The sequence below is a fragment of the Crocodylus siamensis genome, chromosome 9, assembly GCF_052110815.1.
Source record: "Crocodylus siamensis isolate JL-2025a chromosome 9, ASM5211081v1, whole genome shotgun sequence".
In the NCBI taxonomy this organism is placed as follows: domain Eukaryota; kingdom Metazoa; phylum Chordata; order Crocodylia; family Crocodylidae; genus Crocodylus; species Crocodylus siamensis.
This window is the reverse complement of record NC_143403.1, coordinates 32,880,224-32,901,350: the sequence shown is the minus strand read 5'-3', so window position 1 is coordinate 32,901,350 and position 21,127 is coordinate 32,880,224. Positions and strand designations below refer to the sequence as shown.

Here is a 21,127-nt window from a genome sequence, read left to right as displayed (position 1 = left end):
GTCATTGTAGGGCCTGCTTGCTGCTCCAAGAAAATTATGGTGTGGTTTTATTCTCAGTTGAAATATAAGGCTACTTGGGAATCCTTGCTTACAGTTTATCAAAATCTAGATCAAATTTGCTTAGTTTACAATTAAAGTTTTTTTCTCTTTGAAAGAAGCTTTACATACAGATTCCAGTTAGAATTTTCATTTTGGCTCATGCATCACCTCTTTTATACCTTTGATACAGCTCTGCAGTTTAAGGTTTTTGAATTATTACCAGTATCAGAAATAAATGCAGACCACACTTTGATGCATAGAGTAAGAGTAGTGTCCACTTTTGACTCATGCTAAAGAGGGCATGAGCAACAATAGAACTATACAAATAAAATCCTATAAAATTTACTGGTACTGTGACAACGTAAGTTGTAAGGTTGATGTGCTACACAAAACTACTGGCTAGTGTAAAAGCAGAACAGGAAAAAGGGGGGAAAAAAACAAAACCACACATACACAAAGTCGTGGATATACAAGGATAAGATTTTTTTCCTTACTTTAAGTTGTTAATGTTAAATGGTGAAATGCCATTTGACGTTGGTTTTAGACTAATTCAGCTACTTGTTAAGAATAACAGTGTGGCTTGATTTTCTTTTAAGGGCATAATCAGCCCCCCACTGGTAATTAAATATATTAATTACAGTGCACAGGGATAAAATGACAAAGCAGGAGCCTGAAACTCTTGGTTTACAGCCATGTGTTGTAAAAGTTACACAAATATGCTTTAATTCTAGAACAGCTAGTTTAAAGGTTCCAGGAAGGAAGGAAGGAAAGAGACAAAAAATATTCCTTACTTCTTCAACATGCCTTATTCAGTGGCCAGATTCCACCCACTTAGGTATCAGAATAAGAGTCAATCATGAAGTTGCAAATGTCTGATTTGACCTTCAGGCTCAATGAAAGCAACAAAGAGACTGCTGTATGGATGCTCTAAGAAAGTGGTGAGTGAGACATTCTGGTTTTAGATGTTAAAAGGCTGGGGATGCAATTAAGAACAGAGTCCTTTCTACTGCCTATGTGCTGGAGCTGTATCTGTTTCTGTCTATGTTTATTCATATCACACTGGCAGATTCTTGCAAGGAATGCAAGCAATTAGGAGAAGGCAACTATCAGCCATAATAAAGGATGAAAATGTTGCTGATTTATAGGGAACTTTAAATAGCATTTGGGAATTTCCTGGTTACTAATTTATCTTTGTGGATTTCCTTTAAATACTAAGCATTAAAAATAATAACTACATGTTATGAGTCTAAGGACCGTCTCAGTAGAGAGCTTGATACTGTGTTAAAAGCAAGTGAATTTCTTACGCTTAGTAAATATAAGGAAACTAAATATGTTTTCCTAAAGGGAAGATACAAAAATAGTTATTTACTGTCAGTTGCTTGAATTACATTGCTCACAAAAATAAAGGTTTTTTTTAATTGACTTACCTTATTTAATATTAACAAAGAAAAAGAACAAGTCCATTTAAAAAAAAAATAATTTGCTGTGAAAACTGACAGGATCTGAAATCATTATTCTTCTGGAAAACTATATGTGGGTTGCTAGTTCATGAGTCAGCTACAATTTTATTAGCTTTCTTTTCTTGCATAAAAAGAGAATCACATGATTTTTACAGCGTTTTGTATGGAATCATTTCAGAAGTAAAGACAATATCATTTATATAGTAATAATTCTATGTTTCCCGTACTTGACATGTTCTATTAAAGATTGGCACCATCTGACAATGTTTGGATTTGATTGGGACTTCCCAGTAGAGAACATCTGAGTTACTAATGTAGCTCAAAGGATCATTGTCTGTCTTCCCAGCTAGGCATTCTTCTTGCTACTTTTGATCTTGCTTATTCATCAGTTCTTTTGGCTCTTCTTTCATCTTTCTACTACATGTTTCTCCCACTCACAACTGTCAATCTTCCTAATATTTACCTGCTTTGGCCTGCCAAAGGATTCCTTTCCCTGGTTGCTAACATTGGGTTTCCAACATATCCTAAACCCCATATTAGGATTATGTTGTAGTCAAAGGATAAGGAAAGGATATGATTCCCTTCTGAGCAAACCAATACACGGGCAAAAGAAGATCAAGTCACTGAAGAGCAGCACACAGTACTCTCTTCTGTTTGTCCATAAGAGTCTTAGGTGATAAACAGATGTTTTAAATGGCATGCCATGACACGTTGCCGCACAGCTGATTGTGCTCCAGGGACATCTACAGATATCCCCAGTTGCCATGCACCCCTGTGTTGGAAATCAACCCCTGTAGATTTCCTCCCAGGCATAGTTACAGGCAGGTTCCCTCCCCCACCCCCACTTGCAGATATGCACACTGGGAAAACCCTCTGCAAGGGATTTCCCCACATTTGTCTGCAAGAGTTGAGGGAAGGAGTGGCAGTCCTCCTTCTCTGTGTTTCCAGGCAGCATGGAGGAATCTGCAAAAGAGAGTCTGACATGCATCTGCAAGCACAGAGGGGGGAACTTGACCAACTGTTTGTACCTCCGTATTTGCAGGTATGTGTGCGGATATTCCTTTGCAAGGATTTACACCCGTAGGCACCTACAAGTACAGAGAGGGAACATGACTGGCACTCCTCACTCCATGGTTGCAGGCATGCACAAGGGAATCCATTCCCCCACACTGCAAGAGATGCATGTTTGCATGCAGGGCATCCTGCTTGCACCTGAAGCTCCAATTTCCCCGCCTTACTCAGACATGTCTGGATAAGTGGGGAAAGTGAGGCATATGTTCCCAAGGTCTGAGGGGGCCAAGCCTGCCCTGAAATTCCCAGGTCGTGCAGGACCAGGCCCTTCAAGTCTGAGGAATCCTTGCCCCAGGAAGGAGGCAGAGAAATTACAAATAAACTGATATAAATGACTGGAAACCAGTTCAAACCTATAACACAACAGAAGTTCAGTGCACGTAAGCCACTTTCAAAATAGCTGAAACTGGTTTAAGATAAATCTGAATGGATGTAGTATCAGACTTACCTGATTTAGGTTAAAGCAGTTTACTGAACTTCAGTCAAGTTAATTCACAGTCCCCCAACATGCCAGGATGCTTTGCACCTCCCCCACAAACCTTCCTTCACATGGTTTTGGGGCAGGCTAGACTTGTCCCAAACTGTCTGCTCCAGCCGAGCAGGGAGGTATGCATTGCAGGAATGTGGCTGCATTTCCAGAATCAAGAGTGAATGTCTGTTCACTTGCTTATTGGTTCAGTCTAAGCAGGTTAGACTAAACTGCAAAGATTGAATTGAATCAGCTGCAGGCTTTTTAACTGTCTGTACTTAGCGAGAGAAGTTGGAGAGCCAGGGCAGCCTCACAGTGCGCAAGCTCTTCTGCTATTAGCAAAACAGGTGTGGGCTGAAATAAAGAGACCCAATTTATTATTACCTTCTGCCACGGCCACAAAAATTGAGCATTTGTTGTGCAACAGAGGAAAAAGACATATGTTTGCTTTTGCTTTGTATTGCTATAGAAATTGTTATAGTGGCACAAAAGTGACATCTGTTTCCACCATTATTAGGGACTCAGCACACCACCTTTGCAATGCTTTCATTTCCTGAGCTTAGCATTGTGCTCAGAACCCAAAGACTGATTCTTTACATAAAAACACTTCATGCTGCCATTAATACCGTCATACAAGCCACAGATAACCGTTGGCAACATGTAGGGGATGCACACGGGTGCATACGCACCCTCTGAGATTGGTGGTGCTCCCCTGAAAGAAGCGCTGCTGGCAGTGCCTGTAGGTGGTTGCCACTTGCTATCCCTTCCCCCCTCCCCCCACCGCTGACACCACTGGCAGCGTCTGTGGACAGTTGCTGATTGCTGGTTGGTGCTTGCACCTCCCCTTCCAACACTGCAGCGGGAGCTCCCCACTTGCTGTCACTGCTGGCACCTGCAGGCGGTCACTGTGGCCTGCTAGTCTCTGGTGGCACGCGTCATTCATGCAGATAACCCTCCATCCCCTTTACCATCTAGCAGGATACATTAAAATAAGAATTGACAAGAGTATTTTACAAACAGGATCCATTTATTGAATAGATCATTTTAGCATCCATTTTTGAGGTGCTATACACAAAAAAATAAATATTCACCTACACTATGCTTCTAATCAATGACTCAAACAACCCATACCTTCCAGTTGCAAATAAAGTCAGAGGGACTTTTGTTTTAAATGGATATAAATCAAGAAACCCTGTCACTGAGCCAGGCATGACAGGTGGTAATCCCACATCAAATGCTCCATCTGCACTGGAATAAAATAATAATTTTTTTTAAACTTAATCTTAGCGAACTAACTATACATAGCTATTTTTTCCACTTAATTATTAACCATCATCTACAGCTACCAGACCCTGCACAGCTTGGCAATGCAGCTTCCTAGGCAATGTTAATAAAAATCCTGTAGGTAAAATAAAAATAAGATAATGTCCCATTCCCCTTTATCAGTTGAGCAATCTGTTTCTAAAAGGTGTTTTCAAAAATACCCTGTATGTATGTACTTGGTTATATTTCACAATGATAACTGCCTACATGCTGTTACTAAATCTTCTCCATGAAGTAAAACTATATTTCCATTAGTAACTATAAAGTTACAAAGCCTGTATTCTATCACATAGAGCAGCTATCTTAAGCAAGATGGTGGCAAGATAACCATGAGAAACATTCATAGTGTACTTAGGTAGTGGGGCTAACCAAATGTGTTGTTACATAATATTTGTCTTGCGCTTCTGAAAGCATTATCTGTCAGAACTACTAAAAACATTCCACAATTCTCTACAGCTTTCCAACTGATACCTTAAAAACAAACTATAAATTAGTCCTCTCTCCACCAGCTAAGGCTTGTTACTCCCTTAAATTACAACAGAACCTGTTGACTCTGTCAGTCATTTTCTTTCTTTGCAATTCCTGCACCAAATATTAAATGGGCTGAGTACTGACCCTGTCCTTGATACAGTCCACAGACCCCATGTCTGAATCCAGAAGCTCTCCCATCTCCTGGCACTTCACAAACACTAAAACAACATTAAACACAGACTTCACTTCCCCATGCTCAGCTGTTCCCAAACTATATGCTCAGCAATAAGAAAGAAACCAAAGTAATACATATCATGTACTTACAGAATGCACATAGTTGAAGAGGAAGATGCATGTAACAGGGTATGGATTGCACATTAACATTTTAGAGTTGCAGTTACTGGTTTTCACTGACCATTTCAAAGTTGCAGTTACTTGCCTTCTCTACATTTTAAGCACCTGAAAACTATACTGAAGGAATCCCATAGCAACTAGTCACTGATGAATTAGCAGGAACCAGGAAGTCATATGACTGCTTTCATGCTTACTACTGATAGATTGCATTTAGACTACGGACAGACATTTAAAAAGACTGAGCCTGAATTAATTCAATCTTTGCAGGTTAGTCTAACCTGCAGCATGTAAACTGATTTGCAAGTGGATGGACATTCACTTTTGATTCAGGAAATGCAGGCACATGCCTGCAGTGGCTCAGGCTAGAAGCCGGGGGCTACTATAGTAGCCCTCCCTCCTTTCTACAGTGCTGAGCTGAGAAGGTGAGTGGCCAGGCCCCAACAAGACACTATTATTAGGGAGGGGTTTAAACCCCCACCCTGACTTGCAGAGTTCACAGCTGGAGTATGCCTGGAGGAGGAGGGGGAAGCAGCGCTTGCCAGGTTTTTCCCAGCTCACTGCTCAAGGGGCTGGAGTGTTGCCAGCCCCTGGCTAGCACTCTGAGGCAAAGTGGGGCACTGGAAGAAGGAGGACTTCTTGTGTATCTGTTGATGATACTGAGATGAATCTCCCTCTCCCTGCTTTTTCATACTGTCTGCAGCAAACTGGCGGCACTCGCAGGTCCCTGGCATTGCAAACCAGGTCATTTCTCATACCTCTCTCTGTCCCCTCTTGAACACTAACAGCTTGTAGCCTTTGAAGCAAATAAGCCAGCAAGCATCTTATCAGCCCATCAAGAAAACAAAGCCACTCTTAAGGAAGAAAGGGAGGAACATAACCAGTTGACCTGCTGATTAATTCCAAAAAGCTCTCAGCAGACACTGTCCTGTCTGCCTTTGTTCCAGTGAAATTGGAGACATGCACAGACCTCTCAGCATTAGCTAGGATAGGGGTGGCATGGCCAGATGCTGGCTCGGGTTGGGGTGAGGGGGCAGTGGGTGGGATCCCTGCTTGAGCAGCAAGCAAGGGGAGGGTGGGGCAGGGGGAAGCCAGGCAGATGCTGCTGTTTCCCAGATGCCATCTGTCACCCCTTCTCAGCTAGATGGAGCTCTGGCTAGGAAGGAAAGGGGCGGGGCCAGCTATGCTCTCTGGAACAGACAGCCCAGCCCAGGGCTGAAAAGCAGGCTAGGATGTTGGGGGACTTTGATTTAACTTAAAGCATGAAGGGGTCTGGGATAAAAGTTCCATAAACTGGTTTAACCCAAATCAGTTAAGTCTAAGATAAACCTGGTTGAATGTAGCATCAGACTGGTTTCAGCCATTCTCCAACTGGTTCATGTGCACTGAACATCTGTTCTGTTACAGGTTTAAACCAGTTTCTGATCATTTAAACTTGTTTATATATAACTTCCTTCCCTAGCTTTACAGTTTACTTTCAGTATGATTTGGCTTGTTTTAGTCACTATCATTTGCTTCATACTCTCTAAAGGCTAGGGACAGACATTCAAAAAGCCTGAGCATGAATTGATTCACTCTTTTCAGGTTAATCTAAGCTGCGCAGTTTAAACTGGACAGTCTCTGTTAAACCAGGAAATGCAGCCACATGCCTGCAGTGGCTCAAACCAGAAGCCGGGTGCCACTCGAGCACACCTGCCAGCCACTGTCAAAGGGGAGGGAAGAGAGATGCCCTCTAAGATTCTCTGCCCTCCCTGCTGGAGTGGAGGGGGTGTGGCCAGGCGCCAGCCAGGGCTAGCAGGACACAGGGGATGTGGCAGTTGCTGCCAGACTGAGGAGTGGAGGTGGGGAACATGTCCTTTCTCTGAAGCAAGTACTTATTGAACACAGCAATTTACAAAGCATACAGCAGGGAACTACCAAAAATCTTGCCCAAGCTAAGATACATCCCAGTAAAACACAGCATACACAATTTAGTCTAACTTAAAATGTAAAATGAGGAAGACAAGAGAAAGCTTTGCATAAGTCTTATATAATTCTGTGTCTCCTTACAGCCAGGCATTCAGAAAGGCTGTGTTTAAGTATTCTCAGCTTTTACAGGTTCTGCTTTATAATGTAAATGTAGCTTTCTGCATTCTTTGGTGAAGCAGTCTACAACTTCCCTTAACTACATCTCCAGCACATATGTGTGATGATTGAGACTGCAGCCAACGCTCCCCCACCAGGTTCTTGGGGAGAGAAGGGACAGAGAGGAATTAACTCCAGCCCTGCCTGACTGCAGGCAAGCTGTGGAGGTGCAGCCAGGGCTGACAAACCCCAGATGTGGTGTGCAGGATTTGCAGGTGGAAGCAGGGTAGAGGATGGAGGGAGGAATTTGCCTCAGGGGCTATGAAAGTCCCAGTGTCATGCCCTGGCCCTGGTCTGGCTAGAGAGCAAAAGGAAGGTGCCAGCTGAGAACAAAGAGCAGAGCCCCACCCAGCCCTGAGAGCATGCCAGGATCCTGGTGAAGTCTGATTTAACTTAAACAAGCAAGGAGTCTTGCCATAAACTAGTTCGAGGCATTAAAGTCTGATATTACATTCAATCAGGTTTATCTCAAACCAGTTTTGGCCATTTTCAGACTGGTTTATGTGCACTGGCTGTCAGTTCTGTTACTGATTTAAATCAGTTTCTGATCAGATAAACTGGTTTATGTGTAATGTTTGTCTCTAGCCTAACTGTACAGACCTATGAGGAACTTATGTAAGTAAAATTTGCCTCCTCCAACTATTTTAGAAATATGTTAGAATCTTATTGTAAAAAGTAGTATAAATAAAATGCATGATTCTATGGAGTTATACATATTAGTGGCACAAGTTTGGAATGAAGTAGTCTCTGTCCGTCTTGGGTTATGCAGTTTAGTCAAACTCATTTCACTAGAACTTGTAGACCATGCAAGATGGTAAGGCACTATCTGGCTGCTGGCTTGCTACTCTTAACCTGCCACACATTCAAATTAAAGCTGGATAAAAAACCAGCTATAAAGTCATTACACATTTTTAAGCACTAACTTTGTAGCCAGTTGGCTCTTTTTATTGCTGTATGGACATTCTTATGACACAATTACTCTGCACATGTGGCTTGTCTAAATTTATTGTGCAATGCTTACTTTGCACGTGTAGCCAGTCTTACTTTGCACATGTGACTGGTCTAAATGTACTGCATGATTAACCAGTTAATAGTGTAATATATGTAGTATGTGGCCTAAGGCCGTGTGTAGATGAAATGAGAGGCGTGTGTGCACACAATACTTTAAAGCAGGCTAAATGCTTTTGCACTGCTTGAATGGTGTCAGTGTTTGCACATCTTGGTGGTGTATTGCACATTAATTCCAGTCACTGTAGGAAATTCAACAGTGTAATGCACCTTAAATGACTTGTGGTGCAGCAAACTAAAATTCTTCAGTTTAGGAATTTTAGTTTGCTGTTCCTACAGCCTCGGAGCAAAGTACCAGGGTCCATGCAGCTCCATGGCTCTGCAGGAAGCCCTGCAGGCAGCCTGGTAGCAGCCCAGGAAAGCAGACTCTGCCCAAAAGAAGTGAAAAGCCTGATCTTTTCCCCACCCCCAGGAGCCTGCCTGCCTGAGCTGTGCAGGGGTACGGTGCTTTCTTCTGCAGCTGCAGTAACCCCCAGGACCGCCCAAGCTGGGTGCCTGCAGGTGGGTGCCACCTTGGGGAGCTGCCGTGGAAGGAAACACCAGTCCCCCCTGCAGCCCAGAGACCATTCTGCCAACTGGCAGCTCGCCCTTCCGACCCCACCAGAAAGACAGGTAAATCAGTGGGGTGTGTGTACAACACAGGGGTTTAATCAACCCTGAATTGAAGAGCTGTTTTTTAAAACCCACTGCTTCAATTTAGGGCTCCTATTGCATCTGCATACAGTCAAAGAGTCATTGTCTAAATGGTTTAAATTAAGCATATGGCACAAAGCAATAGAACAAGCCCTCCCACACATTTTCTACTGTTTTTCCACACAACGTTTTTCAGAAGCAGTTAAACTGGTCAACATGTTATATGTGTTCTTAGTCTAAATGTAGTTCAAACTGGAACTTGTAGTATAGATGATATCTGCGATTAGACCAACAAGATTCAAACCTGTTCAAGCTTGAAGCAGACAGACAGAAGGTTGTTAATCCTGTTTAAAGCTGCCTTGAATGGATCAAAAACATGCATGGAAAATCAAGTATTGTTTTGAATTGTTCAGTATTACATGTAGATAAAAAGGGTGTTTTTATGTATGCTCTGGGGTTGGGGGTGGCATTTTAATTGGAGTGGCTCAAAGAGCCGCTTTAACTAAAGCACCCAGAGCATCTCGTGTATCAGCGTCTCCAAATGAACTAAGTGCTCCCACTGCCACTTTGAAGCATGTGGATGCTGATACATGAGATGTAGAGGCTAACTGGAGTGTGGTAATTACCATGCTCCAGCAGACTTGATTAATCGAGTCATTACAGTGCATCAGAGCAGCCTCCCAACTCATGTACAGGCACCCAAAGCATTCTGTGACATGGGTCTGGTCAGTCCTCCAGGCATACCATGCTCCTCCCACTTCTTTCCGCTCCAGTGCTGCAAGTGGCCACTAATATGCAGCCACAACTTTACTGTCCCTTTTGTTTTTCCTTCTCCTGGCACTTTTAAAATCAATGGATTTCCTTTCCACATCCTTTAGAATAAAAGATATCTTTCCAACTATCAGCTCTGTCTTTCATGCACCCCCACCCCTGAGAACTCAAAAGTATGGGTTCAAGCATTCTCTTCTTCCCTTGGCCCCTCAAGTCAGGCAAGCACACTACCAACTTTAGTCTATTGTAGGCTATTACAGTTTATTGAAATAATATTTAGGAGACAAGGGAAAACACAAAAGTGAAGATTCCTCCAGCCAAAGGTCACTCACCACCTGCAGCCCCACCTCCTAAGTGCAAGTTCCTCGTCCCACTCACTGTGAGGCATGCTGGGCTGGGTGCGCACTCCCACCAGCTGGTGTCAAAACCACAGCACAAGTGGGAACCAGTTCCCAATCTGTGATATTTGGGAACAGTTTGTTATGCGTTTCTGCATCCACTCCTGAAACAGTTATGAACCAGTTCCCAATTAATGACATTTTGGAACAGTTCAAATGTTATGTGTGTCCAAGCTCAGTCATGTACAGGGATTCTCGTTTTCTCTGATAAAACGATCACAAATTCTCTGATAAAAATCCCATAATCCACAATTAAAATGACATACCACTACATACACACACGTGTGTGTGTGCGCGCGCCTATATCTCTATCTAGATATATATAAATTGAACACAACCTTTAATTAATATATTTACAATTTTAAAGCAATTTGGAAGGCTACCAGTGCCTCAATCACTATAATAAAATACATTCTATACATACATATAAATTTTAGCATTTGATTTAGCATTTGTTTTTATCTTGGAAAATTGGAGCTCCTCCTGCCCCCTTAACTCACAGAATGCAGGTCCAGGCCCTAACTCCCAACCCACAGGCCTCCAGCCCTGACGGTCCCCTCACTCCCCATCCATAGCCCCCTGGGCCCTCCCAGTGCCCCTCACGCCTTCCCCACAGTCCCCCTGCAGTGCCCCTCACTCCCCCCCTCCAAGCCTCTCTTGGCCCTGTTGTTGACCTCACTCTTCTCCAACAGCCCCCCTGGCCCTGCTGGTGCTCTTCATTCCCCACCCACAGCCCCCTGCCCCCCTAGCCCTGCTAGAGGAGCCCCCCAGTTGCCAGGGCTATGGGGCCAGGGTCTACAGCCTCCTGCCCCCTACAAAAGCACCCTAGCCCCAGCTGTTGCAGCATAGTGGGGTGCAGAGGGGCAGCCTGCCTGCTGGGCTTGGGCTTCCCACCCTGCTACCCTCTTCCAGGTCCTCCACAGCTGGGCAGTAGGTGAGCTAACTACAGAGGACAGGAAGTGGAGAGCGCACCCTGATGAAAACAGCTAAGTGTTCCTGGACAAAATTTTCAATAGTTAGCAGCAATTTTAGATGCCTCAATATTTGGAGGAGGGAGCAGGGCTAAGAACTCAAGAAGCCTTAAATGAGTTCCAATTTTCAAAGAGGGTCAAGCACCCATCCAGTTTTTTTGGGAAAAAAACAAAACATTCCAGACTTAGGATGTTAAATTGGGATCTCAAAATGTGGGCTCTCAGACCACTCATTGCTGCAGAAAAAAAATTAGGCATCAGCACCTCCATAGCAATATTAAGTATATTGATTATGTATATCGATTTCCTTAAGCAAGGAGGTAGCTTGACATAACTTGTTCATGATGTGTTCCAGCTCTTGTCAAGTAACCAAAGGAACACTGCTGGAATGATTGTACAGGAAGTAGAAAGAGGATGTGTGTGTTAAAACTAGGGTTGTGCCTGAGATACACGAGTCTCCCAAGCATAGTTGGATGAGATATTCCACTCTGAAATCCCTCTGTAATACTACACTGTATACAGCTCCAACACTTAGTGTTCTACCTATAGATGTTTTTAACTGCATTGTTTAAGGTGTCCCCTTAAAATGTGCATTCAAACATATATTCAGAAACTAATTCTACAAGTCTCTTCCAAGGCACAAAATACTCTCAACTCGTGTCAGAGGTGCTCAGCAACTTGCAGAGTTGAAGGCTTATTTTACTACCATAATTCCTGTATTACAAATATAACCTCACTATACCCTTCTTCCTCCAATGCTGCCAGGTGGGTGAATTATGTAAAGTTCTCGATCCTTTTAAGTTCTCAAAAATACTGCTCTTAAAAGAGCCCACACTACTAATACATACAAACTGTTCTGCATTCTATTATTAAAATTTATAATGAGGACTTGGTAAACACCAGAATTCTGCTGTTTTCACTTAAACCATATGGACCCCCATGGTACTGACAAAATAGACTGTAGTGCTGTAGTATTATTCAATCCATGGCTATATACGGTAACCTCTTGCTAATTCAAAACCTTCTGCAATTTAATTGCAGACTACAAAAATTTAGCACATTTCCCAGGAAATATATTGCTTTCTAATTTTAAACACCTATCTGAAAATCATTATGCAGCAACCTTTTCCCCTCAGTGGGGTTCAACATTAGATTAGCAGCAGTTAAAAACCTAAGATTTGTACCCTGGGGCTAAGTAAAGGAAAAAAGCCATGCTGGTTGTTTAATAGTTTGGTCAAATGTTACTTTTAAGAAAAAGCAGCAGTTTGGTGCTGCAAACGGTGACTTAAGTGCTATGTTTGTTCTTCTTTCATTGGAAAAATAAAACTTTTGGAGTAATGGGACAAACATTTGAGACCAGATTCTGCAACTGTTCAGGTTTTTAGGAAATAATTATATAGAAAGACCCCATGGTATCTGTCCATCATTGCAACTGTCTATGGACTTTCTTCATACACAGGTTTTCCTGCTGACTCCTCTGAAAGTGGATTTGGTCCTCTGTGAACACCACTCACAGGTGCAGATCTGTAGTTTGGCTCTAAGGGCTGTAGACCTGGAGGCTTAATTGCATCCATAATGTTAATGTGCAAATCCCCCTTAAACACCCAAACTCTGTACCTATCTTTACATATACAAGGAGTTGCAAAGCTCAGTAAACAAACTCATAAACTTTGAGTTCACTTGGGGAGACCTATAGAAAATGTAGCTTTAAAAGTCTAGCAATGGCATCCATGTGCTAGCTTGGTTAAATTAACTGTAATACTGATCTCACATGCTATAGGCTCTTTACAGATTTACAAGAATCATAAGCCCAGGAAAGAGAACAACAAAGGGAATTTCTATGCAAACGAGAGGTTTAACAGGCTGTAAAGCTTTCTGATAATGCTGCCTCTGATCTCTCTAAGAAGAGATGGTACCAATCCATGGCATATTTCCACTCCATGATTTTCAGGCTCAATTATTATCTACATATAGTGGATAAATAAAAACAGGATTGAATCCTGCAGATGGTTTCCATTTGACATTGTGTCTTGAGTGATGTGAATTACTTGCATGGACATGGTTCTTATTGGCCTCATATCGTGCATTATCAAGAACCATGTCTCCTCCAGAGACCTGAAGCAGAATATTTGGTACCTGAAATCTTATCCAAGTCTAAATCTATCTGCAACTGCAACCAATGTAGTTGCTCCAATAAAAGATACCACCCACAAAAATCCTGACCTCTCACATATTTCTTGGACTGTCTTGGCTAAAGCATTGTTCCAACACTACCTTAATTAGAAGTTTAAATCTTAAAACAAAACTTTAGATCACAATTTTTTCCAACTGATAATAGCGCCAAGCTCTGCGTAACTGCCACATAAGTCACAAAAAATGAAAAACACAGACAGGGAGGCTTTTTCTACACAATTATTTAATCAAAAGTTAATGATAGGTAACACATTGAAGTACTGCACTATTGTAGCAAGAGTGAAATTAAAAGGGAAATTGCAATGACCTTCAATGTTGCTGTACCACACAGATATTTATAAATCTGTCTGGGTTCCTAACATGAAATTTCTATGTAAGCCAGAAGAACTGACAAGAATCTTCTCTCAAAGTTAGAATTTACAAAAAATAAGAAGAAATGGATTTATATTTAAAAAGTAAAATAAAAGTGAATAACAGAATGAAAACTACTGTTGCAAAACTAAGAGAACAATAATTTGGAAGGGAAAGAAAAAGAAAGTCAAAACCATAAAATAGAAGGCATCATGGAGCAAAACTAGGAAATAAATCTCAAAGCTAAAAATATGATGAAAACATCTATTTAAAAAGTGTTTTGTCAACCACAGAACACAAGTCAGAAAGAAAACTAAAGAATATGGGGGAAAATAGCCCTCACTAAATGAGCAATCAAAGTGATGAGAGAATTTTGAGCATGTTGTGTGGAACTGGCAATATGAAAAAGGCAACATATATATGAAAGAGGAGTTTAGTTAGAGTTTGATCATTCGCAATTATTTTTCTACAAGCAATAAAATGCCTTGAACAGGGCTCACCTCAATCCATGGAAAAATCATGGAGAAGATCCTCAAGCAATCCATTTCTAAGCACTTAGGGGAGAAGGTGGTGATTAGGAACAGTCAACATGTATTCAGCAAAGGCAACTCATGCCTGGCCAACCCAATTGTTTTCTATGATGAGATAACTGGATCTGTGGATGTGGGGAAACCACTAGATGTGGTATATCTTGATTTTAGCAAGGCTTTTGATACAGTCTCCCACAACATTCTCACAGGCAAGCTAAGGAAGTACGGGATAGATTAACAGATTGTAAAGTGGAAAGAAAAGTGGCTGGAGTATCGGGCTTAGGGGGCAGTAATCAATGGCTCAATGTCTACTTGGCAGCTGGTGTCAAATGGAGTTCCCCAGGTTCGTCTTAGGGCTGGTTTTGTTTTATATTCTTCATCTACAGCAAGTATGTAAATGTCACCAAGCTGGGAGGAATAGTAGATATGCTGGAGGGTTGGATTAGGATTCAGAGAGACCTAGACAAATTGGAAAACTGAAGACAAAAAGAAACCTGATGTGGTTCAACAAAGACAAATGGATTGGAGTTGATGATCTGTTAAGGTCCCTTCTGACCCAAACATCTATGAATCTACGAAAGTGCAAAGTCCTGCACTTAGGATAGAAAAATTCCATGCACTGGTACAGGCTGGGGACTGCCTGGCTGGGCAGGAGTTCTGCAGAAAAGGACCTGGGAGTTACAGTAGACAACACACTAAATATGAGCCAACAGTGTGCATGGCATTCTGGATTGCTTTGGTAGAAGTGTTACCAGTAAGTCAAGGGACATGACTGTTCCCCTCTATTCAGCACTCCTGAGACCATATCTGGAGTACTGTGTTCAGTTTTGGGTCATCCACTACAGAAAGGTTGTGGACAAATTGGAGAGTCCAGCAGAGGGTAACAAAAATGATGAGGGGACTGGGGCACATGACTTCTGAGGAGAGTATGAGGGAACTGGGCTTATTTAGTCCAGAAAAGAGGAGACTGAGAGGGGACTTAATGGCAGCCTTTAACTACCTGAAGTGGGGCTTGAAAGAGGATGAAGTTAGACTGTTCTCAGTGGTTGCTGATGACAGAACAAGGAGCAACGGGTCTCAAGTTGCAGCAAGGGAAGTTTAGGTTAGATGTTAGGAAACATTTTCTCACTAGGAGATAGTAAAACACTGTAACAGATTACTGTGACAGGCTCATTGCCACAGGGGTGGCTGTGATCCTCCATACTGGCCTTCCCGCTCCTGCCAGGCTATATTTTAATGCCACTCACTAGATTACTTCCCTGCCATGTCTTGTTCTTAAATATTTTACGTTGATTCAGGGAGGCTGCCAACAGGCTTTAGAGTAAGTCCTAAGACCAGTAAGTTCCCACTGGGTCTCTCCTGACACCCCTCTAGCCTCAATCCAGCTCTCTGGCTTGGTATCTCCCTCTCAGCCTGACTAAGGCCCTGTAGGGCAACAAGAAACTTAAGGGCAAATTGTGCGGCTCCTTCACTTCCCCTATCCTGTGCCCCAAGCCTCACAGGTGTTCTCTCTCACTGATGTAACTATTTATAGACTTGGCCTCCTTGGGCCCTCAGCCCCCTGGTCTCTTATTTGGTCTTTTCCTGCACCCTTGGATCCCTGGTCCCACACACAGTCCCTCTTCTGGGCTCTCAGAACCCTTAGTCCACCATGGTCCACTCTTGGACTCTTGGACTTCCTGATCCAGGTCTCAGCTTTTTTTAAGCTCTCGGACTCCTGACTGGGCCCCACCCTCAGTCTGAGGGCCCTTGGGATGCTGGTTCTCTAACTAGGCCTTGGGCCTGCCCCAGCAGGGCTCAAGGCTAAACTACCAGTGTAATTTAAACACAAGAAACATCACTGCCCTCTGGCAGACACCGCAATTCCTTTAGAAGTTTAACATAAATCCCATAGGATGGGATTCAACACCGACAAGTGCAAAGTGATGCACCTGGGGAGGAACAACTGGCACCATACCTACAGGCTGAGGAACTCCCTTCTTGTCAGTACAGAGGCGGAAAAGGATCTTGGAGTCATCACTGACTCCAAGATGAACATGGGCCAGCAGTGTGGGGAGGCAGTCAGGAAGGCCAACCGCACCTTATCATACATCCACAGATGCACCTCAAGCAGGTCCAAGGAGGTGATACTCCCCCTCTATGTGGCACTGGTCAGGCCGCAGCTGGAGTACTGCATCCAGTTCTGGGCACCACACTTCAAGAGGGATGTGGACAACATGGAGAGGGTCCAGAGGAGGGCCACTCGCATGATCAGGGGGCAGCAGGGAAGGCCTTATGAGAAGAGGCTACGGGACCTGAACCTGTTCAGCCTCCACAAGAGAAGGCTGAGGGGGGGGATCTAGTGGCCTGTTACAAACTAGTTAGGGGGGAACAGCAGGCACTGGGGGAGTTCCTGTTCCCCCAAGCACTGCCAGGAGTGACCAGGTTAGATATCAGGAGGTGCTACTTCACGGTCAGGGCGGCTAGGGTCTGGAACCAACTTCCAAGAGAAGTGGTGCAGGCTCCTACCCTGGGGGTGTTTAAGAGGAGGTTAGATGAACATCTTGTTGGGGTCATTTGACCCCAGTACTCTTTCCTGCCATGGCGGGGGGGGGGGGGGGTCGGACTAGATGATCTACTCAGGTCCCTTCCGACCCTAGAAGCTATGAAACTGTAAACAAAGGCCACTTGCCTGTAAACCCACTCTCTCAGTCCAAGGCACTTTCCTCTGTTCCCAGGCCCACAGCATTGTTCAGCCAAAATCCTGGTCCCTTCAGGAGCCCTGCTGCCCTGCAGCCATGAGCTCCTCACTTCTTGGTTGCTGGGGAGAGACTACCTGACTACCAGTGCAGGCTCTGGGTTTATATAGCTCTAACCTGAGATCTCTTCCAGTTAGGTGGGTCCCTCATTAGCTCTCCTCTATCACCTGCTCTCTTAAAAGAGCAGGCACATCCCAGTGCAGTGTCCTGCTACAGTTACCCAGAGAGGCTGTGGACTCTCCGTCTTTGGATGTTTTTAACACCTGGCTAGACAAAGCCTTGGCTGGGATGATCTAGTTGGGGATGGTCCTGCTTTGAGCAGGGGGGTATACTAGATGACCTCCTGAGGTCCCTTCCAATCCTAGTTTTCTATGATTCTATTATTTCAAAAAATTTCTAACATTTAAAAATGTAGGTAGAAATTCAGCCAGATCAATTCCTTCATGAAAAATTTTGTTTTCACTTAATTCATGTTTTTGACAGAAAAAAGTTCCTTTAGCTTTAATGGGAATTGAGGGCACATGAGACCTTGCATAATTACATTTATAATACTCTTTGAACTCTGACTGTGTAAATTAACAGCTGGGATTATAAAATCTAGGAAAAAAGCTAGATAAATCCTAGTTGAAGAAAAAAAATTAAGATAGGCATACAGGGGAAAAAATGAGCCAGTCCTCCATTTTTGTTATAGAGTAGAAGCATGATCACCAGATAAATTTAAATGCAATAATTTAGAAGCATTCAAATGAAGAACTACTATGCGTAGGGTACAATCAGCCTGTGGCTCTCGTCTCCTCACTAGGTCACTGAAGGTCACATTGCGGCTGGATTTCTAAATGATTTATATAATTTTATGACCATTATTAAGAATTAAAGTTAGACAGGCCAAAAAAGAAGAATAACTACATTTCATGCCGCAAAACATAAGATCTTTATCAATCAGGAACATGATGGTTAGTAAGAAATTTTTTCTTACGCATAACTGCATGGGCAAGTTCATTTGTCTTCCTTTAAAACACCTGCTACTGGCCATTATCAAATCTGTACGCTCACCTGCTTCAATAAAAGCATTTGTATAAAATATCTATTGTAAATACACAGTAAAAGTCAAATTATTTAATAAACAATGTAAAAATACTCTGCATACCAAACCTATCTTATTATGTAATGTTTAACTTTATTTATATAACAATGGATTTGGGCATGCAGTTTATTTATAAGATGGTATTACTACAAGTGCCAATTGCCTTGATTGCTATGAAAGCAGTTTCAATAATTTTGTTAACTTTACAGATGAGACCTCAAGCTTAAATGCACATTTACCAACCTAGTACTACAAAGGACTGTTTGTAAGCACCCATAAATAACACTGCCTCTGGCTCTTCTCAGAACTCTCAAAGAGTGGGAGATTGGATTATATTATTCATGACTGTGGCAGCGACCTAGGGGGTGCCATGAACTCCCCTAGCACCCATACCTACCGTGCCAAATCGGGTCCAAGTGTACCCTCTTTATCTCGCCCGCCACATCTTGCTGGTAAATGTCATTAAAGGGAGGCTGCCTTCTTGCCCTCCTTGGCACGGTGCCTTGATGTACCGGGGCTCTGTCTAGTTGCCTGCCTGCGCCCTCACGGGCGTACCCTTGCTTCCCTCGCGGCTCTCGCAACCCCCACCGGGGCCTGTGTCTCGCGATTCCCCACCCCCACCGGGGCCTGTGTCTCGCGAGTCTGCACTCTCGCCCCCACCGGGGCCTTGCTCGATAGGGCTCAGGCGGCCTTGGCCTTACCTGGCCCTCGGACACCCTTTCCAGGTCCTATGCCCCACTGGGCTCCTCACAATTGGGCTCAGGCGGCCTCAGCCTTACCTGGCCCCAGACCCCTTCTCGGGTTCTATGCCCCACTGAGGCTTCTTGCCTGCACCCACACTGGGCTCCTCCCGATATTGCCCACACTGGGGCCGGGGTCGGGACACCCCCAAAACGCAGCGCCCTCTCCGGTGCCAGGAACCCCCCCACTACTGGGGAGCTCCTATGAGGCCTCCTCCAACCCCTGCAGCCTCGCCCAGTCCTCCGGTGTTACACAACAACAAAACAGAAAACACAAAGCCCCTGGCTATAACATAAATCCCAAACCAACCTGGCTATCCCTATCCCTATCCCTATCCCTATCCCTATCCCTATCCCTATCCCTATCCCTATCCCTATCCCTATCCCTATCCCTATCCCTATCCCTATCAGGGTTCTCTCCACCCATACCATCATGCCAACGCTGCTCAGGCCATGAGGCTTCCCTGCTTAGTCCAGCTTCTTCGGCTGCCAAAGGGGAACTGACTCTAGCCTCAGCCTCACTGTTTATATAGGCCAGGCCCTGCCCCCTTCTGGTCAGCTGACCAGACTGGTTGTCTCAGCAACCCACACCTGTGCTGCCCTGGTAAGTGGCAGCTGAGCCCATATTACAGGCTTAGTGCCCTGCTACAATGACCTTTTTATCTCACCTTAAGTGCTGCAAGAGGAGGGCATTAGTTCTGATGATCTCTTCCTAAAACACTGGACTTCCCTGAATTATTTTTAATTGAAAAATCAATTTATATGTGGCAACAATTGCGATTCAGTGGTGAAAACTTAATGTCTTTAAAACAAACTAAACAATTATACCACAACACAAGATTCAATGTGGACAGAACTCAATGCATCAAACTTCACACTATTTTCTTAAAAGCCTTTCTTTTAGGCTAAGTATAGACAGTCAAAAAGCCCAAGGCTGAATTGATTCAACCTTTGCAGGTTAATCTAAACTGTGTAGATTGAACCAATAAGCAAGTAAACAGACATTCACTTTTGATTCTGAAAATGCAGCCACATGCCTGCAGTGGCCAGAAGCTGGGGGCGCTAGACCATGCCTCCTTGCTCCACTAGAGCACACAGCTTGGGCCAAGGGTAGCCCACCCAACCTGTGAGGGGGGTCTAGCAGGGAGGTGCAAAGCATCCAGAGATGCTGATGCTGGGGGGACTGAGAGTTAACTTGAATCTGGAGGGGATCTGGGACAGAAGTTCAATAAACTGATTTAACTTAAATCGGTTAATTCTGATACTACATCCATCCAGGTTCATCTTAAACCAGTTTTGGCCATTTAAAAGTGGTTTATATCACTGAACTTCTGTTGTGTTACAGATTTGAACTGGTTTCTGATCACTTATACCAGTTTATATGTAATTTCTGTCCCTAGCCTTACTTAAGATGGAACTGAAATAGTTGTCAGACTTATCTTAAATCTCCACCACTGCTTCACACATTTCAATTTCTAGATATGGGTTTAGAAAAAATTAAATCACACCTTTTTTCTCCATATAACCAATTATGCCAACAATGAAAAGTCATAGTGAATTTTCTTGCATTGAATATCTTGTCATGTGGCATCTTGAAGTAGAAGCACCATACCAAACAAACTTAAAACATATACTGTTTTCTGGTGATACTTCAGACATAATGCGAGGACAGATAAAGCAGCAAATGCCATTAAAGATTAAAAGAAATACAAAACTATATATGCCAATATCCTGCTGTTAAAGAAAAAACAGGTCAAATTCCATAGGACTGAATCAGCTTTTATTCATACCAAGTTTTCATTAACTGTGACACGTGGAGGAGACTTTGCAGGATTAAGTCTGTTGCTGCTGTTGAAAGCACTGAGAAGAGAAAAAACTGCTCAGAGTTCAATGAAAATATTGTCCAACATTCAGAGAATGTTGAACTTTCTCAAGTTCATCAAGAAAAGATAACCTACTCTGCTAACAGTTTTCTCTTTCTTTTATAGACAAGATTTTTTTCTAACTATATGCCTCTTCGTCAATATACTTATTGTTAGGAGAACTTGATATGTGTAGTGCATCACTACTAGTTCTCCCAAACCTTCTTCTTTACATGAACAGGCACTTTCTAGTTGGAATTCTCTGCTTCAGGAGATACTGCCATAATAGGTTTACTAGGTTTTACAAGGGAAAAAAACCCAATAAAATCTGGTCGAATTTTAGATCTCGTCAAAACACCTTTACTGAAATCACAAAGCTTTGTGGAAGTAGTGAGTATATTTTTGTTGTTTTTAAGAACAATTTTAAAAATATTTGAAACAAGCATTTTTGAGGGTTTTTTTTAAACTTACAGTGTTTTA

The 21,127-nt window shown here is 43.1% G+C and overlaps 1 protein-coding gene across 1 annotated transcript in view; it reads right to left on the bottom strand.

Moving 5' to 3' along the window:
• Positions 1-21,127, bottom strand: part of SMPD3 (sphingomyelin phosphodiesterase 3) — a 243,645-nt gene that overhangs the window by 140,550 nt on the left and 81,968 nt on the right. The gene's annotated exons all lie outside the window — the stretch shown is intronic.